This window comes from Protobothrops mucrosquamatus, unplaced genomic scaffold (assembly GCF_001527695.2).
Source record: "Protobothrops mucrosquamatus isolate PMUCROS unplaced genomic scaffold, P.Mucros_1.0 scaffold43, whole genome shotgun sequence".
In the NCBI taxonomy this organism is placed as follows: Eukaryota; Metazoa; Chordata; class Lepidosauria; order Squamata; family Viperidae; genus Protobothrops; species Protobothrops mucrosquamatus.
Genome location: NW_015386425.1, coordinates 691366 through 718498, shown reverse-complemented (window position 1 = coordinate 718498; position 27133 = coordinate 691366).

Genomic DNA, 27133 nt, shown 5'->3' with positions numbered 1-27133 from the left:
TCTCATCAAAGAGCCGACATAAAATAATGGTTAACAATTGAAGAGTCCTTAATAAGGAAGGGGTGGGCAGAGGGAAGGCTGACTTTTTTATGGGCAGCTTTAGACAGCGATTTAGAGAATGACATACATAACACGAATAGGTAATTTCAACCTAGAAATATTTCATTACTTCTGTATTTCTGAAACCATTACCTGGGTCCTCACTGTGCAGATTGTATTGTTTCACTTTCTCCTCTTATAATTGCCTTATTCAGATGTATGAGTTGAGGGAAGAGGAGGTTATTTTGGGCAATTTAATTCAAACTCACTTGATTTATTTTTTTTTTACTTTTAGAAGTTCTACAATCTTCCAGGATGAAAATCCTAATCCTCCTAGTGATTATGAGATATATGGTTTGTTTCCAGTTTATGGTTTTTATTTCCTACCTCAGTCTTATGTGTTCCAGATAATTTGAGCAGCTAAACCCCATCACCATTGACCTTTTAATATGCTGCCTAGCACTGCTTTGGCGTTTTGGTTCAGATTTATGAGGACTACTGTACCGTTATAGGCATGGTCTCAAGTTCATAATGGCACCAAAATATTAACTGATTAATATATATAATAGAAATTTATCATGGACTACTGAAGCTAGGAGTTCTTTATAGTAATCCACACAATTATTAAATAAGAAATTTACATGAGTGAATGTATCCTAAATACAAGGACGCCTATTTTGAGCCTTATTAGAGGAGCTAATCCTTACTAGACCCTGATGCTTATTAGAACCACTATTATAATGATCTGGATATTTATGAACATTTTAAATGAAAATTGTCATATATTTATAGCCTAACACCAGAATGAGAAGAAATTGTCAACTATCCTGATGCATACAGGCACATGAAGCTAGCCAATCATTTGAAACAACCTGGACTACCGCCTGCCTGCCTTACTGCCTTGTATCCCAAACCCCCAACTTTTGTTCAAGTGCTTGCACTGTGACCACATATTTTGCTTGATTCTTTAAGATATGGTTCTGTAGCATTTAGTTAACAAACTGAACATGGAATGCCCTTCTACGTTTGTTTCTGTGACGCTGTTTTGGATATTTGCCTTTCTTCCTTTCCTCCCTCTGGATAGAAGAATATAAAGTTGTAATTGGAGTCTTTTATGTAGCATGAAAATAGTGAGCTGGGACATATATTGAAGGATTCATGTCATGTTTCTCTAAGATTTAGATCTATCTAGTTTATTTTCATTTATTTAATTTCCTTAAATATAATCTGTCACTCTTCAAAATATCAGTTTCCAGAACATGTTCTGAAATTCACTTTAAGAGAAAAAAACAGTAAGAAAAACAAAAACAAACAAAAGTAAATCAAAGCCAAGAAGCATTAAAAAAAAAACACAACTATTGCTACTGCTTAAAAATACCCTATGGTTTTATGGAATGATTAATATTCCAGGCTAGACAGGTAGAAAATTACCAGTCTAAAATGCATTTATTCCTTTAATATGAAAATGATTTTGAAATGAACAATAACTCTTTATTATTTCATTGAATATTGTTACATATGAAGAAGGTGTCCTCTTGCTCTACTGACCAGCAAAATAAAACATAAATAAATAAAAGGGGGGAGAGGGTGACATACAGTGCCAGGAGAACACAACGTGTCTGGATAAAAGTTTGGATGTGTGATTCACATTCGTAGAGGAGCCAGCTGTTAGAAAATGATAGCGTGAAACAGACCTATTTTTAAAAGGAGGAAATTGTTAGCTAATGACATATCTACTGAAAGCAGGTAATTTTAATTATATCTGATAGTTAAAAGCCATGAATAATTTATTACCCAAAGAAGTGTGGTGCTCACTGTCTCTCTCTCTCTTTTGCTGTCTCCCCCCCCCTCTCTCTTCTCTTGTCTTTTAATCTTGATGAAACTTGATAATTAAGATTGTAACTCCTAAAGCTTTGTGATATGAACTATAGCCTACAGAGTTAATGGTGCATATACTGCACTGCATTTATAGTGGGGACCTCTCCCTCTTCAAAAGTCTTAATTTGATCCCTCCTAACTCTCTCTTTTTTTAAAATGTCTACCTCTATACCAACATTGCATCCCTTGGCTTAATCCCCCACAGTCCAATTTTGTGTGCGCTTCACTTGAAAGCGAGTCTTATTAATTCAACCAGTTTTACCTCCATGGAAAAGTGTGGACAAATTTCAGTCGAGGGCCTTTGCTGCAACTGCAATGAAGTTTTCACAATCTCTTATGAATCTTTCAACCTTTCCCTGAATAATTCAAGGTTCTTCTTTGTTCATAATTTCTTTGTCTATTTTTTCCACTCTTATTTAGTTGCAACTTTAACTTTTTGACAGATAGACCCTGCCATAGCTGTTTCACTATTATTAATGCTAGCCAACCAGTTAGCAAAATCTGATTCAGTGTTTGTCAGCTGAGTAAATGGTAAATTCATGATAAAAAAATGACTTTAACTATGAATTAAAATGTTTCAGGCTGAAATTAGACAGACCACATTTCTATGGGGAGTGACTGTGTTTGTAGTTTGTAACTTTTAAGACACTTCAGTCATATGATTCTAAGCAGCACAAATCAATATTATTGAAACAATATCATTAAAGCCAAATCAGTGAAAAACAATTTTTCACAAGTAATATTATAAAATAACATTATTATCCAATAGAAGAGAATATATGTACCTCATGAATGAACAATGGAATCTTTGGTGTTTTTTGAATTTGGTTGTTTGCTTAGAGACGTTTCATTACCCAATTAGGTAACATCATCAGTGTGAGTAAGTGTGGGTTTGGCTCACTGTTTATGTATAATAACATGCCCTGCCAGTTTTGGTGGTCGTTTGTTTTTCTCCTTGGTAGTTACATGAATTAAGGTATTGCTTTCTGCTTGTTTAACTGGTGTTATTTCCTGCTTATCTGTATGTTGGCTATTGAAGATGTGTTCTGATTATTTATATAAATATTGTACATATAAATATTGTAAGCTTCCAGGTATTCCCTAATGGTTTGGGGATATTGATAAGAAAACTGCGGGGACTAGTCCAGGTAGTTGCCTGGAGTCAAAACTCACCTGAAGGAACAAATACATTTTTAATAGTTGTGCAGTCATCATCCCCAACCACATTTCCTGGGGGTAATGAGAGTTGGAATGTATTGCACTCTGGAGAACCAAAGTTTGGTTCTCCAGAGTGCAATACATTATATAATATATATAATGACAGCTAATATATAATTAGTATATATGCACACTTTAAATAGGTAAAATGCATGGAAAAATGTCTAAGTGTTCTTGCACAGACATAGGAATAACAGTTATTTAGTATTGCTTTTTCTTCTGAATATATTTCTTGTCTGGCTCTGACTAGCAACTTACAGTATTTTAAAATGAGTTGGAGAGAAGAACATCCGGAGACAGTGAAACTGCAGGCAGCCTTTTCACTCAGGGCAGTGGCTCCTTAAGTCTAACTCAATTGATCTCCATATGCTTCCACTCATTCTTGCTCTGAGCAACATTACCTTAAGTACTTCACCATTCCAACGTTTTGATTACAGAGACTTGACTCAGAAAGAAATAGAATTCTGGAAACACAGACATAACTCTGTCAGCCAGGCTGGATTTCATACAGTACCAAAACCTGATTGAAAGCTAAGTAGAATGGAATGCCCCCAATCATAATGGAGAAATTTTTACTGAGAATGCCTTAGAATATGAATAAAAACAAAGCACAGAAGATGCTTTCCATCGAAGACATTCTTCCTACTTATTGTCGCTGTACATATATAAGTCTATAATGGTACAAGCAATCATGCATTTATTTTTACAATTCATGAGCAGGGGAAGTAAAGACTTTTTAAATCTTTTAAATCTTTATCAATACGTTAATGGTGGTGGTGGTGGTGGTAAGCTAAGGAAAATGCTTCTTTGATTCAAAGTGCTCCTGCCTTAAATGCCATACTTCTGGTATAAGTCCATCTTTGTGGACAGGAGAAACAGTAGAGCATAGCTAAAAGTAGAAACATCTATTTTGCATTTAATATTTAAGGGAACATATCTAAATATATTTAAACAATGTAAAAATGCATGATATATATATATATTTCTTTCTGAAGAAGGAAGGAAGGAAGGAAGGAAGGAAGGAAGGAAGGAAGGAAGGAAGGAAGGAAGGAAGGAAGGAAGGAAGGAAGGAAGGAAGGAAGGAAGGAAGGATCTGGAGTTATAATAGGATAGACATCTCTAAATATGATAGCAGCTGAATTGGGACAGATGCTTGTGATTTTCTATTTAAAATGACTCTAACTGGCTCCTAAGGAATATGAGGGCATTTTAAGAGCTTGTTTAAAAAACATGGTTATATCTCTCTTGCTTAGAACTTATCATTTTGATGGTGCTCCAGAAAATGGTTCAAATGACAGCTCAATCTGTCTTTATCAAGATACTTTCCTATTACAGTAGCCTTCAGAAAGCTTGGCAAATAGTGTTACAGGCTTCTACTTCAAGAAAACAGTATGCCCTAGAAACTACCCAAGCCCTTCCCTCTAATCGACTTAGGCCCACAGACAAAATTCACCATCTGGCTCATGGCATCTAAGCTCATCCTTCTCAATGTGCCCAATGAGAGTGCCAACAGTTATGAATAACTGTTCAAGGAGAAGGCCAGAAGCAGAATGCAACAGTGAATAACATGATCCACAGGGGAAGAATAATAAAACAGAAGGATAATGGTGCAGCCACATAGCAGTGCAGACTGCATGCACAGATGACATCAGCAGGACATCTAGCCACAAACCAGCAAGAAACCCATAAACTATATTTATGGTGGCTAGCTTACACACAGCAGATGCAATCACAGTGCTTGTCTGTCTCATAGTGCCGGGGGCTTGGCACTGGACTTTGAATGCTTCTTCGGGAAGGCAGTTAGTTGTTCCTCTGCCTGATCTTGCTGTTACTTTGCTCTGTGACTCTCACACTCTTTTCAGCATCTTTGTAAAATAGCATATGGAAATTATCCATATATTTTTTTTGATAGCTCAGCTACATTTCACACACACACACACACACACACACACACACACACACACACACACATTCTGTCACTCACTCATGCATACACTACCAGTCATTGTGAGGCATGTCAAGGACTATACTCCAAAGTAGGTTGGGTCAGAACTTAACTCTGTAGTTGTGTTCATGCTATCATCTAGACCCTGAGCAACATAACAGAATGCTAGCATAAAATTATGCTGAATTGGTGGCCAAACCACATTCTTTTTCAAAGCAAGATTAATGAATGATACTTCCCTTAAAGCTTTAATACGATTGGTGGATTGTCCCAACTCCATTTCCCTTCCACTTGTAACTTGGAAAGACTACCCCAATCATTTTCTTTAATGTGTGGTTGGTTGGGGTTTAATGAGGGCATACAAAGTTTAATCCACATTTCATGTTGTTCAAGATGACAAGGCGGGACTTCCAGTGAAGACTTGGCCAGCACCTGACACAAGCAGAGAATCTCCTTTCTGTGGACTGCCGTTTTTTCCAACTTGGAGTAAAGGACTGAAATTTATACTGTATTACAATTTGAAAGAGAACACGTATAAGATGATGTATCGTTGGTATTTAACACTTAATAAATTGTCAAAGATGCATAAGAGTGCCTCTAATGTATGTTGGAAATGTAAGCAAGTGAAGGCACTTTTTATCATCTCTGCTGGACATTTGAGAAACCTAAGAAATATTAGAATCAGGTATGCATTTTAATTCATGGAATTCTCAAATTGAATGTACGACTGAGGCCAGATTAGGAACATTGTTCTTATATATGACAACAGTAGCAAGGCTTTTTTATGCACAAAGATGGAAGGACTCATAAACACAATGAAAGAAAGGATGCTAACATTTAATAGAGTTGGTAGAGATGGCGAAATTGACCGCTTTGATTAAAGAAAGGACTTTGTCTAACTTTGTTTCTATTTGAAAAACACTTTTCTATTTTTTGCTTGAAACTGAAGGAAATGAAATATTAATCTTGGGATTTGATTATTAGATTTGTTTATGATTATAGAAGTACTATGTGTTGTGGTTTATTTTAACTCAAAGGATCATTGTACTTTATACTTATATCTGTACGAAAGAAAGTTGGAATCTATTCTTTTCTATAGTTTTTTCCCCTTCCTGTCTGCACTCCCTAATTTTGCTTTTTCCCTGTTTACTTCCTCCTTTTCTGCTTTTTTTCCTTTGCTTTTTTTTAAAAAAAATATAATAATACAATTTTATTTTAAAAATATGGCAAGGTGACTATTTGCAGGTGTGATAGACTTGTGACCTGTCATTTAGGCTAATTTTGAGCCTCAATCTTGTGCTTTTTGGAAAGAACACTAAACCTATGTCCAAAATAGGCCAAGTTGCCAGTATAGAGGAGGATTGTGGAATTGAACAGAAAGAAGATCTCTCAATATACCAGGAGACCCTACTCCCCACTTTGCATCCCTCCTTTATGCTTGTGACTTGTAGGAGAACCTCTTTTTGGACACAACAGTATTTCAATAAACCATTATTCTTAGACTTACCACTTTGGAGATTTTAGTTAAAAAAGAAAAGTAGTACTGGAAATAAATAAATATAGGATACACATATCCTATATCAATAAAGTCTGCATGAAAAAGGCAGGAATAGTATTGGATAACCATAACCAACAACATTCAAGAATAGACCATGCAAAATGGTTTGGGGATAGGCAAAATGAAACCTTTCCCCCTAAAGGTGGTGGTGGGGGTTATACCTTTGAGTCAGTGTTGAATTCTAGTGGCTACCTGGACAAGTGCTTGAAGTTTTCTTGGCAAGATTTCAAAAGTAGTTTGCCACTGCCTTCTTCCTAGGGCTAAGAGAAAGCGACTGGTCCAAGGTGATCTAGCTGGCTTTGGGCCTAAGGAAGAATCAGAATTCATGCTCTCCCGGTTTCTATCCTGGTGCCTAGACCATATGAAACAGGGTTTCTTATTACTTATTCTTATACTCCACCCAACTAACAAAAGTAAAAAAAAAACATGGTCACACAGAAGCTCATGCCAGAAGAAGAGGAGAAAAACTCTTGAGTGAGTGGTAATCACAGGTCTTGTAATGTTCAAAAAAATATTAAACTAGGCTATATAAGGAGCTCAAGTAAATCTTTACTGATGCTTTCAGGAATATTAATCAGATATTATAATGTCACATACATGTTCTTCTGCAGCCTAAGACAAAATAGCCATGGAGGACAATGCCCAATAACCAGAGTGAAAGGAGCATATCCACAGCAACCCGAAGTAGCCAAAATTTTGCTTGGCAGATTCTAGACTCTGACCACTGTTGAGGAAACGTCATAGATCAGGGGTGTCAAACTCGCCGCGTCATGTGATGTGACACATCGTGACTTTTTTCCCCTTGCTGGAGCTGGGGTGGGTGCGGGCCAGCAGTTTGATACCCCTGTCATAGATTATACCTCAAGAAGACTAACAAAGTGTCAGAAGAAGGGAAATGCTATTTTGAAATTGGAACAACTACTATGACTTAAAACCGTCTTTAATTTGGGTTGAGGATGACACAAAAGCAACATCCCAATGTCCTTTTATTTAAAGATTGTTAATGGAGTATTTTCATGCTATGATTAGATATGAGGATGAACTCTTAAGCATCTGCATGGCTTTCAGACTTTCATTTGGACATCACTTACATTTTTTATTCTTGGCATGGACTATTTGTAAGGGAGAAAACTCCTGTGTGGCTGACTCATGTCAAAAAAATCCTGATCCTAATTAAAGGTATTAAAAGTCAAAGTATAATGCCAAAAAGTATAATACCTTTTTTGGTATAAAGTGCCAAATAATTTTGGTATAAAATATAGATTAGATTTCCCATCATTAGTAGAAATGATAGGAAAGGAAGCATCCTTCATCGGAATAAATTAAGAGTTAAAAAACTACCCAGGGTCAGAACACAGCCAAGCCCTATTCTAATAGATCTCATCCATGTGGGAATTAAATACAGGAAATACTTGATCCTCATGTAAGCATAGCTGACATTCATTAGTCCTATTCTCTAGACTAATTCTAAGTAAGTCTACTATGGCTGGTGCTTTTTACTATAGCCGAGCACTGTTCACCTGTTTGATTTACTGATTTATCCCACAGAGATAGCAGTGCACCATAGGCTGGTTGGATGAGATTCTGGTTTATTTGTCAGAGTTAGAAGAGATAAGGCTTGATACTCTTTGATGTGGTGGCACCTTCCCCCCCCCTTTACACCCCATTTCTCATTATGCTCATTCTCCTAATCTGAGGATGACTCTGTGCAGAGGAATACAATGTCAGGCCAACTTTCTCTTTTCTTTCATATACGCAAATAGGCCCATGCTCATACAGAGACAAACGGAGCTGAAGAAGAATGCATTATAAAACTTTCCCAACTGTGGTTATTCAATGCACTGGAAACATTCCCTGAAGGGATGCCCAGTGTCTTGAAATGCTGGTCTCAAAAGAATTGATTTTATTTAGTCCCTCCCTTCCCTGCTGTGCAAGATAAGAGTCTAACAAGTCAAGTGAATCAATTGAAACAGCAGCTCAGTTGGAAGCTAGCTTCACTCAGCTTTCACCTTTTCTGAGTGGCTTTGGAAGCTGACAAAGCCTGTCATAACTAGGCGTAAATATCTGCACCAAATGTGTTTCTCAATAAGGTACCCATCAAAGACAATATTTGGAAGTTCTGCCACAAAATTTAAACATGTCCCAATTTTGGACTCCTAGATTTTGTCATGAAGATATTACATCGCCGCATTATTACCTGTACTTGCAAATAAACATTCTTAATGACTTTAAGAAAAAGCAGGGCCAATAACACCTAATTTTTCTGCTCCAACAAAAGAAGGTAATTAAAGCCCATTACTCCACTTTTCCAATAGAAATCAATTGATGATACAGAAGGCTTCTCTTTCCATCTTACTTATTGCTGCATTTTGAAGTTATGATTTTTCTCTAAATGACAAATTTTGGCTTGAATGTCCCTTTAAGTAATATTGGAATCAGTTTAATGTTAATAGAAGTATTTTAAAATTGAACACTACCTATCGATATTAAAAAGCCTTGATCTGCACAGTGCTGGGCAGTTCATTATGGTAATATGGATTAAAATCTTTGTTTGTAAAATGTTTATTTATATATACTTTCACCGTGTATCTTCTACCCAGGGGTTGTGGGACTACAATGAGAATATTATACACGATAATAGAACCTGCCCATTCATGTAAAAAGTTGAAAAATCATCTTAAGTGAAATTGCTGAAATCTCTTGCAAGAGTATGGCATTCCTGCATGAGGTGCGACAAGATTTCAGTGTCTTTGCACATGTAAGAATGCAACTAGACTTATGTTCCCCTGAGACCCAGGACATGTGTACATTTAGGAATAGTTCCCATTATAGACAGGAATAATCAAATCCAGCACCTGTACAGTACAGCTGTCCATCTTACCCAAATGGCTTTGGGCAGTTTACAACAATTAAAACAACAATACAATAAAAAAGTTAAAAACCAATATCAAAACATCAAAAATCATGTAAAAAAAAAAGACATGGTCAATGGCCCAAGTCCATCTTTGCATCTAGCTCAACATTGTCAGTGTAAATGTCCCCTGCCGTTGCCTCATCTCCAAGCACTATAGTAAGCCATGTCCTGAGAGCTGTCCTAAGGCCAATAGGTCAAAGCCAATCCAAGATAGCATTCAAAAAAATCTCTCTTTTTGAGTCCCATTATATGACACTCTGTCACAGACGGAACCATGTCCTCTCCTACTGATCCTGCTGGGAAAGATAGACATAATCCAGGACACATGGTCACTCAAATCTGGTCCCATGCTATATAAGACTTTATTGGTCATTACAAACACCTTGAATTGCATCTGGAAACACACTGGCAACCAATGCAGCTTGCAGAGCAGAGCTATAATATATGGTGATTGAGGAACACATATAACTGCCTGCGTCACTGGATTTTGTACCAGCTGCAGCTTCTCAATATCCTTCAAGCCCAGCCCCATGCCCAGCAGGTTATAGGAATCTATTCCAGAAGTGACTAGGACATGAGTGACTGTAAAGAGAGCTTCCTGGTACAGAAATGGGAGCAATTGGTGCACAACCTAGTATGTATATGTGGGAGGTCCCATGATAGCTGGGAAAATTCCATTTCATGCTTGAACAACTTGGACTGATTTCAGATTTTCCCAGCAATAGAATGCCTTCAAGATGTTGTGAAGACCTGTCTTTAACAAAGAAGAAATTGGTGTGCCTTTGTGGCCTTCTAGATATGAGCACTATACCTGCTCCCAAATTCTTCGTGGAAAAATATATATCATAGCCCCAAATTACCAGTGTACTTAATATTCTATAACTTTAGCCACGTGTTCTGAATATCTCTGTGTATCAGCTTGGATTATTATTCTATACACAATCAAGTATATCATTCACACACATAAATAGATTGCAAAGAATTGTGAAACAAGTTTATAATACCTGTATCTGTTACTGCAAGGAATTCTGAACAATAAGAGAAGGATGGCAGAATTTTCAATATCCTGAACAAGTTTCCAGTGGGATAATTGTGTTAATCTGTTGCAGTAAAAATGACAAAGAAACTTGTACTAAAGGCCAGTGTAGTTCAAAAAGCCTACACTGTAATCTGGTACCTTTGTCAGTTCTGTTGTAATTATCAGGATTCTCCAGGGTAAGCCATGACAGTTAAACAGGCATAAAGCTTACATAAGTTCATAGTGAAAATGTAGTCTTGTAGTTTGATCCCTAAATTAGTTAAATATTCAGACTTAAGTCAGCCTGATTCTTTGGTGCCAGTATACTATATAGAAACTTGTGCTCTATCTCTGTAGAGAACCATGGTGAGGATCTTGAAGGGGATATTCAAAAACTGTTACAGAAACAAGGGCAGAAGCATTCCTTTAGCCCTGGGAAAGGAAAAAAAAATACTAGTAAGAGGCTCAGCCTGGCTCTTCCTTGTCTCAGTGATGTATAAGAGGGCGAGAAGGTAAAGTATAAGTAAACTTGCAAGAGTCTGTTGTTATAACTTATTTAAATTATGTATAGTTGTCTTCGTGGAGTCAGTTTTTTTATCTAATCTTATCTTGATTAGGGCTGACAATCACATCAATTATCAACATATGTACAACATCTGGAGCAGAGTAGGTGCACTCCTTTTGACCATCAAAAAACTTACATTTCCATGGTGTGCCATTCATAGATGATCCAGACCACATTTTACCCTAGGCCTAGATCCTAGAGACATCCAACTGAGAATTGTTAAATGCTGAATTGACACTGAAATTGTCATAATTAAAATTGCTTTCTAGTAAGAGTATACTAGTTTCTCAAATAGGCCTCAGTGTGGCAGACCTGGAAGCTAACCAGTGAAACACCAATTTTCACAAAGAAATAATTTAAAGTCTATTCTAGGCCAACTGGCGGAAACGGTAATCAAAAGAAAAAACAACACCCAGATATGATACAGAATAACAAGTCTTGCTGAAGGAAGATCAACATGGAACCATCTGTTTATCTGTCTCCATAACCTTCCACAAGTTATTGTGACCCTTTTAACATTGTATACCTTGATTTTCAAAAAGAATTTGACAAATTTCTTCACCAAAAACTTTCATGTAAAGATCACATTCACAATGGTGGGGATGAACCTGTCTTCAAGCTGGAAAAAGATCTTGGGATCACAGTAGATAGCTCAGTGAAGATGTCAACTCCATACATAACAGCTGTGAAAAACAAAACAAAACAACTTCCATGCTAGGAATTACGAGTGATGGACTGAAAGTTTAGTTGTCAACATTGTGATGCCTTTATAAAATCTAAAACATGTCTGCATATGCAGTAGTAAAAACAGTTCTAGTCATCACATTTGAGAAAAGGTATAATATAACTGGGGGAAAGTGCAGAAGAGAGCAATTGGGATGACTGTAAATTTGAAGATTGCCTTAAAGCTTAGAACACGGACATCAAACTCACTGTGTCACGTGATGTGTCTTGACGTATCATGACTTTTTTTTGCATTGCCAGAGCTGGGGTGGGCGCAGCCTCCATATGATGCAAGTGGCCCATGGGCCGGCAGTTTGACACCCCTGGCTTAGAATATTTTTGCTTCTTTCATTTAGAAAAAAAAAGATGATAGAAGGGGGATATGGTTGTGGTATATAAAGTAATGCATAATATGGAGAAAGTAGATGAGAAGATTGAATTATTCTCAAGAGCGCATTGTTTTAATCAACTGCAATAATACTGGAATGATCAAATCTCTTGTAGGATTAATACAACTCTTGTGCAGCAAAACTAATTTTTAGCATGATAAACATTTTTACTCTTTCATTTTAATTATCTGTTTTTAAATAATATCTTTGTAATGTATTATTTATCAGCAGTAGCCTATTTCAAAATCATCTTAGTATAATTACTTATTGCATTTCAGATTGATTTGTTGATAAATATGAAGGCTGACAGTTTTGTGAAAAAAGGGAATATTATAATTTATTTCTGGCTTTTGGGTATTGGACTGATTTTAATCTTCATGTGTTATATTTTCCTTAATCTTCATTCAAAACAGCGACAGTGGCCTATTCAGCAATTTGACTACAGGTGTTCATGCACAAGTCAGTATACAATACAGTTTCTCCTAGGCTTTCTAATATTTTCATACTTTCAAATCCAAGCAGGCAAGATTTTTGTTAATTTGAACCCAACTATTACACCAACGCTCTTAGACAACTTAAAGTTATTAAAAGAAACCAGGTAGGAATTTAAAAAGGCTTGTATAAAGTAGAAACCACATCAGTATTAAGTCACACTCATAAAGAAGAATGAAGGAGATGACAGCAAATGGATTATATTTTAAAAACTGCATATTTCAGATTGCATCCAAGTTTTTTGAGAGTCTGGGACAAAAGAAAAAGTTATTGGCTGACCTCTCATTTTTTAAAATATAACAACCTAAGAGTTGTTCCAATCTATTCCCATCTTTAAGTGAAACACACAGGTTTACTATTAGGCAGAGAACAAACGTAATGAGACACATGGCAGCTTTTATATTAGAAAAGCTAGAGATTAATTTTAGATGGTGTAGACAGATCTAATGACAGGGAATAAGTCATTGTGTGTTTCTTTGAGTGCTTCAGACTGTAACTTTCTTGTGTTAATCCATCAGTGCTCTTCTGTTGTAAGTTACAAATGGAATTGCAATTGATTTTCCTCACTGTTATTGGTTTATTGTGCTTTTTCTTTATGTACATCCCATTATGTTTTGTCCACACCAGTGCTCTTAATACTATTACTTAGTATTTTCTAAGAGGTATGCTTTTAGGTGGGTGCTGGTTTGTTCAAAACTGCAATTAATGCTATCTTTAACATCATACTTCACTTAAAGTGTATATTTAATGAGTATTTCAATAGGTTTCCAGCTTGAATTGTTAAATTTAATATGTAAAAATGATAATGAAATTACTTCTTAAAATGAAGAACTAAATACCAGTCAGGCTATTTTCTGCAGGAATGGGCCTTTTGGAAACTGGGAGCCTCATTTAAAATGGGACAGGAAACAGAAGGGGAGCGGTATATTATGCATAAGGCCAGAATTTTAACTTGGGAATTTTGAGGGCTTATGGTTTTTAATTTTTATTTTTTTAACTGTGCTATGTCTGTTTTGGTATTCATATCTTTTTTGTTGCATCCTGTCTTAACATGGCAGAAACTACATTGTTTATTCTTGACAAAAGGTAATATGCATATAAAATGTACTGGAAAAAAACACCTCATTCGTTATAATCATGACTGTTATAGCACTATAATACTAATGGAAATCATTCCAGACAATATATTTGAAGCAGTAACCCCTTGCTAAAATGGTAGTAAATACATGTTTTTTGTAATCCCTGTTGGAATCAGCAGGGTTTGGACAGATAGGAAAATGTAGGTCTGTTAGCTAATGAGGCCTGAGAAATCAGAAAATTAACAAAATAAATTCTTCCACTCAGATTGCCTAGCTTATTCAGCAAAACACTTGGAAAAATCTCTGATGCAAAAGCCAAATGGGCAGCCAAAATTCTTGATAGATTATAATTTTTATTATGATAGATTGTTCATATGAATAGAAGCATAATACTGAGGTAAAAGGGACCTTCCAGTTTCACCACTGTTGATCTGAGGAAGTGAATTTAGCATAAAATAACACATCTTAAGTGTAATTTTTCCATGGGGAGCCAATTAACATCTCCATTTCCCCCCCTGTTTTTAAGTACTGTTAAAATACTTTTTTGGGGAGGGGAGAGAAGAATGTCATTTAAATGAAAGAGTGGCATAGTGCACCATTGCCTTTTTGCTAGGACTGAGAGAGACGGATTGTCTCAGAGCTGGCTTTCATACCTAAGGCAGGATAAGAACTCATGATCTCCTGATTTCTAACTTTGTGCCTTAACCACTATATATCAAAACACAAAGCTGGCGATCCCACGTGAAAATGATCATGAAAAGAAAGTTAAATATTGCTCCATTACACAATTCCGCACAGTGTTTTCATCCCCCTGAGGATGCGGGGTACAGGTAATTCCCCAGGTACGAACGTTCATTTAGTGAGTTTTCACAAAAATGAATTTATTCAGAAAGGGTATTTACATTAGAAATTCAAAATTGCAAGCAAAAAGAGGCCTCTGTAGCCATGTGACTTGGATTCAGTTACTGCTGCAGCGGTGGCAATGTTTAACTCTGTGATTTGTCTGGGCCATTCCGATTACGGATGCAATTTCCTGAAGCGGGAAGGGTTTTTGTTTTGTTTTTATTTTGGTCCTGGTCACATGGCCAAACAAGAGCTGAGTCAGCGCCGGTTTGTTTTTGCTTTTTTGGTGCTGGGTGGAGAATCTGCTGTTGCCTGGGCTTGAGGACCGCTTCTGTAATTACTTTAATATATATATTAAAGCATATACTCTATAGTGCTTGCAAGCTGTTTGCAAACACTTTGGGAACTGCTCTGCTTTTTAAGTACTGCACTTTGCAAACTATTGCGTTTGTAAGTACAGTACTTTGCAAAGATAAAGTTTCTTTGCATTTTCCTTGAAACTGCTTGTAGAAATGCTAGCTGGGATCCACAGAAAGATTTCTATAACATTGTGTTTCCTTGCTTTTATTTTGGAGGTTAGTATATATTACTGTAGTTTGTAGATTTTAAATTTAAATTGCCTCCAGAAGATGTGGCTGCCCCATCACTGGAAGCTTTTATGAAGAGACTAGATAGGCATTTATCAGAAATATTCTGTTGTGAGAACAGTGGGTTAGACTAGATGACCTCAAAGTCCCTTCCATCTCTATTACTGTTGCAAGCTGAGAGTTCTGCAAATCCCTCTCCCATCTCCCTCTGGGTGCCTGGCTGAAGACTCTTAACCTAATTAGTGGCAAGTGGTTCTTTTTTTTAAAGCACTTGCTCTGGGCAGCTGAAGAAACTTGAGCTAACTAGCATCAGGGTTGTTTTTATTTTTTAATTTTTTAAAGCACCTGCAATGGCAGCAAGCCCTGCTTGGAGGCAATTTAGTTCCCGAGCTGGCTGCACCAGAAACAGCTGATGGGAAACCTGGGGTAGGGGAAGCCTCTCAGTTCAATTAATGTGGCAGCGATCAATTAACAAATAGGAGGAAATAGTAAGTCAGATCTTCATTCAGATCTACCTGTATTTCTCATACAATTGGGAGCAGTCTCCCAATGGCCCTACAACTTTGCCTCCCATTGTTGTTTTATCATCTCACTTGGAGTTTTCTCACTTTGACAAGTGAGGGAGTACAAAAATAGCTCTTAGCAGCACTACACCGTATTCTTTGTGTTGTCCTGTTGATGTTTTCTAACAAGGAAAAGAAAGAGCTTGGGACCCTTGGTTCAAGCCTGCAATCTGGGACTCTGAGGGAGACGGGCGGTTTAGAAATATGAAATATAAATTTAAAAAAAGATATTTAGGACAGCCAAGCTAAATAGAAATTTTTGTAGCTGTCCAAGGTTTAAACAAAGCAGGAATAAACCTAAAAGTTCGTGAAAAAATGCCTGATAACATAGCGTTTTGCAGTTTGCAGATAATCTGCCTCTATTTTTCAGGCTGAGGCAAAATTACAAGAACAGGACCTTTCCTGCAGTGGCTCTAGCTCTCTGGAACTTCATGGCCCTTGAGGTGAGATCCACCCTGCACCAACTTGGCTTTCTGAAGAAGCATCAAAACTTGGCTGTGTTGATTGAACTGAGACCCTGATAGGAGCATTCCACACTGGAAGTGGTTAGCGGACTAGGAATAGGAACAAAATCCCACTCCCATCCCATTGCATCCTGGTTTCTTAGCTAATGTCTGTTAATATTAACATGTAATGTTTTAATATTTTGTATTTTTGTTTTTATGATGTAAGTCATCCTGCATTTCCTTACAATGAGATGAGTGGCATAAATAAAATAAAATAAAATAAAATAAAATAAAATAAAATAAAATAAAATAAAATAAAATAAAATAAAATAAAATAATAAAATAAAATAAAATAAAATAAAATAAAATAAAATAAAATAAATAAAATAAAATAAAATAATAAAATAAAATAAAATAAAATAAAATAAAATAAAATAAAATAATAAAATAAAATAAAATAAAATAAAATAATAAAATAAAATAAAATAATAAAATAATAATAAAATAAAATAAAATAAAATAAAATAAAATAAATAAAATAAAGCCTAAAATGACCTTGATCCATGTTTTTTAAAAACACACATACATAAACACAACAAAGCAATACCATAGATAAATGGAATAAGAACATTTAAGAGATGCTAAGTTAAATGTCACTATTATACTGACATGCTTTTCTATTCATCATTCTGGAATTTCGCAAAATCTTGGCTGCTTCCTGATTTGAGGACCAGTTAAAGGTTTGCTAGTCCATTTTAAATCTCCCCACTTCACATCTACTATAAGGTCACCCATTCTATGTCCTTGCAAAGGTTGCCAGTGAAATCTTACCATCATCACTCATGAGTGTCCCCAAAAAGGTAAAAAAACTCAAGACCACTATCATGTAATCAAAATCCTGCAAGTCTTCAACTGAAAAGTTTGTTTGTTTTTACTTTTTTGATTCCCTCCTTGTGGCCAAAACTACCCCCTTCCCATTAGGTACTGACACTTATTTTATGTATCTGCTTTTACTCTCTGCATTGGGGAAAGCTAAATTTACTAGTGTGTGAAAAGTAATACACTGAGTAGTGCCATAGATAGAAAAAAGCATATTCATAAATAAATAGCTGGTTTCAAATTGTTTTGCAGTCTCCCCCACATTTGCCATTCATTCCCATTGTTGCAAATCATGCTTTATTTTTGTCATCATTGTCTTCTTTTCGAAAGAGATACCATCAGCAGGAGGCTTAGAAATGTCAACTGTAATTAAAAAAGTAATTTTCAAAGACATTTCACAGTGTATTCACAAGGAAAATGACTTTCAAGCCTATGAACTTTTAAGCTGTTTGGTGACTCAAAGACCTAATTTTTTTTCTTTTAGAAGCCTTGCTTTACCTCACACACATAGCAAGACACTTGTCAAGTTTGCAGCAAAGAGTGTGCTAATAATTATGTGCACTTTAAAAAGGTGCAAAATGTTTTGATTCCCTTCTTTCTGCTAGAGTTTTCTCGCGGATAAATTATGCAATTAAATTCCATCTCAGCAATATTCTAAACTACTTTTTCTTCTTCCACCTTGACATCAGTTCAAATATTCTGCCTTCCCACATCCCACCAAGTAAGTATGAAAAAGTTGATCAAATAGATTACAAGTTGATTTAAAATAATCCAGGTTGTACAAATAGAACAAAAGCAGGACAAAAGAGCAAGCACTTCATTTTATGGTGAATTGCTGATAATCTTTTTATGCAATTTGCAAATGTGCAAAAGCTTTGATTTCCCCACAATAATCTCATATTGGAATCTATCCAATATGAATCTAACCAACCAAATATACAATTAGAGATCTTCATTTTACTAGAATTTATAGCAAAGTGCTAATATTATTTAAATTTCTAGAAGAGGATAGATTTGTATAACAAAATTGTGGTTATATCTTATTCAGTGCAAATAGTTAACTAAAACCCCTCCCTTATTTTCATAACATTGTTACATTCAGGGTCTAATATTACTTAGTCTCACCAACCATCTTTCAGGAGGCTAGGTTCTTATTTATTCTACAGGTAGTCCTCGAGTTACAACCATTCGTTTGGCAACCATTCAAAGTTACAATGGCACTGAACAAGGGAGACTTAGAATCGGTCCATGAAGTATTGCAGCTTCCCCATAATGGTGTGATCATGGTCTTGATGTTGCAGCAAGCCGTGTTTATGTGACTGCTATTTCCAATGTTCCCTTACCATAAACAAACTCAATGAGAAAGCAGACATGAAGTTAGAAGTTGATCCTGCTCCTGCTGCTTTGTTTTGTCACACTCCAAAACACTTTCTCATGGCACTCCCACACCCTGCAGTCCCAGTGCACCTGCTTCTGCCCAGAGCACTTATCTGTGCTATCCCCTTACCCCTTGCAGTATCCACACAACTGCCCATGCTTTATAACTCCTTCTCACAGCACCTCCCATGCTGTGGTATCTGCCTGGTCCCCATAGCACCCACCTGTTCCTGCTTAATAATCATTCTATACAGTCCTGTGGTTACAATAACAATAAGGACTGTGGGTTCCGGTTTTACATTGCAGTGAGACGGGACTCAGGAAAGTAGGGCTCTACCTTTTGCACTAATTAGCATTGTAAACAGCATGTTTGGAACTGGGTGAGGACATTGATCCTTTCTTTACTATTTTACAACTGAATTTCCTGGGAAAGGCTCCCAAGAAGCTAAAACCTCTGAATGTGAATGAAAGCAGTATTTTAATTTCTTTTATGGGGACAGAAATACATAATACAAGTAGAAGTAACATAAAGCTACAGCTTTGATAAATTTGAGAACTGAGATAATTGTTAAGATTTTCTCTTTGGAAAAAAATGTTGAGGTGAAATATAAGAAATCAGTCTTAAGAGTGGAAAATGGATTTTGAATGACATCTAGTGGTGGATTTGAGTATAGTACTACAACTAGCTTCCTGGCTGCTTGGTGACTCGTAGCTTAATGGAGAACAGCTGGCAATAAAGGAAAATATTTCGGCATACTTATCACCCTGACCTTCTTGGACTATAAACACTTACTGAGCTTGGATTTTTAATCTCAAGAACTATTGGGAGAGAAAGAAAAAAATGACTTTTGACTATGTCTGGCTGGGAGAGACTTTTGAGCTGTTTTCAGGGTGGTTGAACATTTTGAACACTTTGAACATTATGGATTACAACCTTGCCTGACCGACAAACCTTGGACACCTGAGACAGAAGATTACTACAAAATATTGCTTTTAGGACTGGACCCATATTCTGGAACCTATTGGATTATAAAGGCTACACATAAAGACCAGAAAACTAGGTGAAACTTTGTTCTACTCATATTAAGATCGGTGATACTAGAGGATCTCCAGGAATGATGCCTCAAGAAAAAATAAACACCTTTCAGAAGGAAATATACTCTATGCTACAACTAATTCACCAAACAATTGTCGCACATAAAGAAGACATAAAAACAAACCATAATGAGACTAAAAACAATTTAGATAATATAAATGAGCAAATCTCCAAACTAAATCTGCAACTAGAAAATTCCCAGATGACTACAAAGTATGAACAAATAAACCAGAAATCAGAAGATGAAGCAGAGGAAATGGACCTAGAGATGGAAGAGATAAAAGAAGGGAAATATAAACCATCATATACATGTAAAATACTGCAAGACTTAACCATAACAATGAAAATGGAAAAGATGCTTTACCCCTTAGGTCTGCAAAACATACCTGATGATAATGAAGAAGATTTTTTAAAAAAATGGAATATAGAGTTGTTAGGGAAAAATGTCACAACTTGGGAGACAAAAAATGAAAAGAGAAATTGAGGGAGAAGGAAAGTGGGAGTTGCTTAAGGAATATAAATGGGTGGAATTCCCCCCCACCCAAAAAAATACCATACCTAAATTGTCTTCCTCATGCCAAGCAACTTTTACAAAAATAGAAAGAAAATTCCTGGGCAATTTAATTGTCTTGGCTTGGAAAGCTACCTGGCAAAGAAAGAAAGTGAGAGTTAGATTTAAAAAACAGAAGACTTGACCTATTAGAGGGGGCATTACATGTTTAAATATTTATTTGAATATGATTAAAAGAAGGATGACCCTTAGATATAATTAGACTTTTATAATAAAAGATATTATTTAGAATTAAAATAGCATTATTTTTTTCTTTTTTTGATATGGGAAATATGAAAATAAGAGGATGGCTGGTATGAATAAAACGTTTAGCTATATAAATGTAATTAATGTTGAGAAAATCATAACTGACAAAGATATTTCAAATATCACTGGGAAATTAAACCTTAATAAGAACATGAAAAATAGGATATTATTTATGAATTGATATTATTATTTGTATAACATTAATAAAATATATTGAGGAGGTTTATATCTAACTTTGTATACATCGATGGTAACAAGAAATTGTAACTGTAATGAGGAGAAAATGGAAAAAATATGGGGAAGAAAGGAGGATCAGGGAAAAAATACTGGATTGTGCAGTACTGAACAGATTTATATTGAAGAAGTTAATGTTAAATACGTGAACCCAGACAATATGTTGTTTACTAAGCACTAAAGACTGTAATTTTTAAAAATCAGTAAAACATCAAAATGGAACAATAAGGACTGTGGGATTGTCATTGCTAAGTGATGCAATCACATGATATAACTTTTTATAGGTGCATCACTTAGTAATGGAAGTTCCAGTTCCAATTGCTGTTGTAACCCTTGTATCTACCACTGACCAACATTCATATTGGCAAAGATGACCTCCACGATTCTTTCAAGTCACTGAGTGGTAACATATAGGAAAACTCAACTTCTTTTCTTTATAAACTGTCCTACTATACTTACCAGAGCCAATTTGCAAAGCTTGTACACCTACCTGACCTACCAAGCTTATTCTTCCAAGATCTCTTCCTTCCTCTGGATATTGTCATTAGACTGATAAAAAGAAGTTACTGATCTCAGATCAGGCCTGCCTTTTCCCCTCTCTGCAAAGTTCTTCTTATGTATGGTGTAGCCATTTGTGCCACATTGTAATTCCAAAACAAAATAAAACAGATCAGAAATGGAGTTTCATAGACCTGGAACAGGGCAGATTAGAACTGTCTACTTAGTTCTGGGTACATGCATGTCAATTGCTCTTATATTCTAATGACATTCTTTTATTAGAATCAGGCTTTGACCGAATCTGATGCAAAAACATACTAATGGCATATCAGCTCCCCATGTTTTCATGCCTAAATAGATCTACAGACACATTTAACTGGTGCTACTCCTTCCATCCTTCACAATCAATAGTTTAAACTAATAACATTGAATACATATGCATAGAACACATGTTTATTCTATCTTATGGCAATTGGCTGGTTTGCTCATCCTTGAGAAGGCATTAAAATTGTGAGGACAGCTAATTCCACATCCTTCTAAAATTATTATTTTTTCCTGTTATCAGGCTTGACTGAGCAATCACATTGTTCAGACACTGCTAAATGCTCAGCAATTATAAGATTTAAAAGATCAATATTGTTTAAAAATCAAGCTATTACTTTCTCATTACAGAATTTGCTCTTGGAAGAGTTCTCCTGCTGAGAAGCGATTGCACTGGCGGAAGGCTGCTTTGGTTGGTTATGTGATTTTATGCAGATTTCTAAATTGCTTTGGGAGGGGATGTACTTAAAAGAGAAACATAGGGAGTTCATTAATGTATTTTAGCAAGAATGGCACAATGAATGAATGAATGAATGAATGAATGAATGAATGAATGAATGAATGAATGAATAATCGGCAATTTATGGATATGGGCATTGTGCCACTTTAGATTGGGACATTCCTGAAGATGAAACAAATGCTTATATCTATAATATTTCCTACTTTTGTGCTCTAAAGCCAGTTTTAGAAATCTCGCACTGTTTTTTTTTTAAAACTTATGTATAATTACATTAGTATGACTATATTATTAAGGTCCCATTTAAGAAATTAACATCTTGGGGTTTTTTTTCTAGTGGGTCAGATTTTCAGATAGAATTCTTTGAGATTTGAGTGTGCAGAAAAATTACTTCAAAGTTTTTCTCAGATTGGGTAATGGTAGTTCTTTTTCTATTATTCAATGAAGTGATCTCAGATAGGAGAAACTAGACACGATTAATGGGCAGAGAATCTTTATTTGTCCAATTTATTAGGGTTTTTTTCTATTGTTGGAAAGAAGGAACAATTCTGGAGGTTTTTTTTCCCCCGTTTAGTGAAATATTTTTGCTTATACCTGTCAACTGAATATTTGTATCCTTAAAATACTTACTAACAAGAATACTTCACTCCTTTCTTCTGAGTTAACTTGCCTAAGATGATAGTATACGATAGTAATAGAAATGCTATCACATATTTTAAAGTTTTAGTAATACTACAGGCAAAATTTTGAATCACCTGATGTTACTTCAAACAATGCTTTTCAATAGAGACAATCTGTATGTTTCAAAGAGACATTGATGAAGTAGCTGGTTCATGATGAGAAACTGGGAAATATGCATATATACAAGAATAAATTGGAATGGCACTGCAGGTCAAAATTCACAAGGTGAATATGAAAGACCAAAAACACAAGTATAGCAAATTTGGATAGATTTCATTACCCGGTTGTAGCCATATCGAAGATTGACAATCCACGTTGAATGGATGGGCAGATGACCATAGTCATATTCAAATGTGATAGTGGACTACATTGGAAAAAGCCACTCAACCATACACACACATAGCGTTTCCTAATCATGTACAATAGGGTTCCTTCTAGATGTGTACATTTGAACTTCAAAAATACTTAGAAATGGACTTCTGGGAGTTGAAATCTACACATCTGAAAGTTGTCCAGGTTGGGAAACACTGAAATATACTTTTAAACAACTCATCCTTCACATGGATATTGTCATACATAATAAGATATTTTCTCTTCTGGTAAGGGCAATGACTCCTTACTCAGTGCTAGAAATGATACAATTCATGCAAATAAGAGGGGTTTTTTTTTTTTAGTTCTTACCACAAAGAAGGGTGATTTTTGTAGAAATCTATTTTCTTCCCTTGTAAAGAAAAGCAATTATAATATATTCTTTTGTCCCCTTCGTTGGGGAGGAAAATAATGCCATGTGACTTCCCATTTGCCCATGAAAAAAGGGGGATGGGGACTGTTGCATTCTCATTGCAACTGCTACATTTTTAAGCTCCTTCACAGTGAGAAAAACAAAGACAAAAACTGCTGAACTCCCCCCTCCCACTTACTACCAAACTGTGAAGAAGGAACATTACTATCTTTTTTCTGCCACTAGACGGGGAATTTTTGCAGTTCAAATCCCTTTTACTAGAGGGAAAGAAAAAAGTACATTTTTCCCTCTCACCTTTGATGTAACTAAAGACTTCAAAATGGCTGTATTTCTGCTTTCCACAGGTCTCACCATGATTTAAGCCTCTATTTACAACTTTCCTAGACCAGAAAAGGGACTGTTACGTTTTGCTGCTTGAAATAGTGCCATATTCAGAGGGTTGACCACAGAAAGCAGATTTATTAGAGATTTTTCAATTGGCCTAATTTCTAGGACAGAAGATTTACTTTGGAGGCAGGGCACCCTCTCAGATGTCTACAGAAGACAGGTACTACTTTCATTTCAATGGGAGTTTGTCAATGATAGCCATGTCTTTCCTAGGCACACTTTCTTTATTCCTATTTTCCTAAAAAATGTACATAAATGTTATTTCAGTTTGGGGGGATCACTTGAAATGGTAATATTGACAGGTATTGATGATATAGCCACAGTTTGTGATCAAGAGTTATGGAATTGTAAAATAATATATAAGGACACTTTTTAAATGAGAGGCTGTAGTCAGTCCCTAGACAAGTGTGAAGTGATGGCAGAAAGCCTTGGTCAGATCATTAGAAATGTTGCCTGTAATAACTTATCTCACTGATTCTGTTTCAGTTTTACTGGAAAAAATTATATATTTGTGACCATCGGTGACCTCAGAGGAGCATGATAAAACATGCAGGATAATGTCATTAAGAAAATGCCCTACTTACGTATTTGAGACAGAAATCAGGATGCAAAACCATAATTATTTCATTACAAACCAGACACATATTGGTATTTTTCCATCATCATGATTTTGTGTGAGTGCCCCTGCATTCTTATCTGATGAGAGAAGTGGTTGGCCATCATATTTAAACTAAGTTAAATAACATAAATAATAGAAATAAATTAAATTAATAATAATTCTGAAGTGAAATAGAACTTCGAAATTGAAAAAAGTCAAAGAGGGTGTTTAAAGCAAATTAGGGTGGACTTTACAGTAGCATTATGTAAAGAGACAGAAGGCCATCACAAATATCCTTAGATATATGTGGTTGATAGTCAACATGGTCAAAGAACCACTATTTAGGTCTGCAGTCTGATTGACCCCTTCAGTTTAAATCTGAAAATTCTGAAAATAAGTCTCCGGATTTCATCTTCTTGGTGCCATTCCAATCTTCTAAATTTTTGTATGTTTTAAGTTTTGCTAAAATGGGGGGGGGGGTTGCTTTACTAAATATATAAATTGAGATGGGAATTCATTCTCTTGCCTGTGGAGGATGAGATGCTTGCTGTTATTGAAACAAGGGCAAAGAAAATGTTCAAGCTCCTTTCTAATATAACTTTTGAAATGGAAGCAGGAAGATTGTGCCATTGAATTATGTCTTCTTTTGCCCTTTTTTTCTTTTTCATTTCCTGTTATCTATATATCTTGCTTCTAATACTATCTAACATGTGTCCAGTAACCCTTGATCAGTGCTTCAGGTATTTGAATGTCTACTCCTAGAATCCTTATGAAATATAGACTTATTCAGGCCACTGAGTGAACTGCTACCTATAATTAGTTTGGGTGATTGTAATATTCTACAGAGACTCAGTTAAATGTTGGGAAACCTTTAGATTCAATATTTTGATAACTTTTTGATAAATTATAAAGAAGAACTGGAATATCTTCTATGCCAAGATATGTTAAATAATGATTTGGTTCATAGATTAATTAAGTAGACTTAATAGCAGAAATAGTAGAAAAATAGCATTCTTTTTACAAGGAAAGGTGTTGAATTGAATTAGAATAGTAAAAAATCAGAGTACCTCCAACCATGGATCTCAGTGAGGAAATTTGTCAGCAAAACCTAATCAGTACCACTGGAGAAACTAAAGAAGAATGTGCTCCCATTTCTGCTTAGCAGAACTCTACCTTTGCAATGCCAAGAGACAGTATTACAGCATTGATAGCTTATCCAGAGTAGGTGATCTGAGGAATAAATGGAGGTCTGACTGACTCTATACAGTTACTGCTAAAGGCTTGGTTTCTAATATGAACAATGATTAATGAAGATGTTAAGAATATGCCTTCAACTTTATGTCTACTGAACTTAACTCTCTTTATTTGTTAGATTTTGTAATCTATGTCTGGCCCTTCTATTTTAGTTTATTTCTGCATAGCCCAACAACTTCCTATTTGAACCTCAGTGTTTGTTTCTAGTCAGAGATTTTATACTGCAAAAGATCAGAGACATGGTCTTCTCTATTTTACACCTATCCTGGTAAATCCAGAGGTTTCATAGCTTTGGCCAATAAATTGAACCACTATTACAAACTGATGTTCTCTTTTGGGTTGTAGAACTGATAGCTTCTTCCTCATGTTGAATTAAAATGCTATGCATCCATCCACAATTCAGCAAACAAAAATGTAATGACATAACATTTGCTACCCTCATCCATCAAACTTAAACTTAACCTAATGTATGATGGAGGTGGAATGAGGGGCGGAGACAAGATTTGCTGGGTGGATGGATGGACTTATGAGTTTAAGCCACTCAACAAAACCTGATAGCAAAAAAGCTAATTGGATGGGAGGGAGCAAGATTCCAGTGCATGTATGGAAAAAAGCAGAGTTAGCAGAACCAGGACTGATGCCATTCAGAATCACTGAGAGTCAGGTGGTATCTATTGTTAAGTTTAATAATTTATTTTTCTTGCTTTTCCTGGGGGAAAGCTTAAATAATTAACACTTATTTTCTAATTGTTTAATGATTTGTTTTCATTTTGATTTTAATTGTTCTACATTTGTTTTGTTTTATCCTCTATATTTTTATTGCTGTAACTAATTTTAGGCATTAACTTAAACAGAAAGGCAAAAAAATAAATTGAATAATAAACGTAAGAATTATAATACATAACTTTGAGAATCTTACTGAACTATTTTCATTCATACAATGAAATTCCAAGTTTGAGCCAAAGGATCCTATGTTCAGCACCATAACACAAGCTTCCCCAATCTCCTGTCATCCAAATATGAATTTCCAATCAAGGCAATTGCGTTTGCCAAGTGATATTGGAAGAGGATTATTACACGTAAAGTTCAACAAGTAAAGGTCTGAGTTGGAAAAGCCTTCCATAGCAATCTGGCAGCAGAAATTGTTTTATCTTTCAGTGAGGAATGAAGAGATGGGAGAGCACCTTAATGATTCCTCCATTCTCTCTTGCTAGAAAGGATCAATATTGTAAGCAATATTTGCATACATTTAATTGTATCATTTTTCTCTAGTTTGTCTGACATATGTATTATAGAGTATGAATGTGCCTTAGTAACATTCTGGCTTAAATCACATTAATCTCAGTGGAATCTGTAAATTTAGCTAGATACCATCTACTCAGGAAAACTAGCCAGGTCAAATAGGAAACTTCTAAGAAATTCTGTAACCTAGACTACGAAGTTAAAAACATGCCAGAAGACATTCTTCCTTTTCTTTTTAGAGAGAGTCAAGTCAATCTGAATATGATTGTTTTCTTCTGTTTGGTTTATTCTTT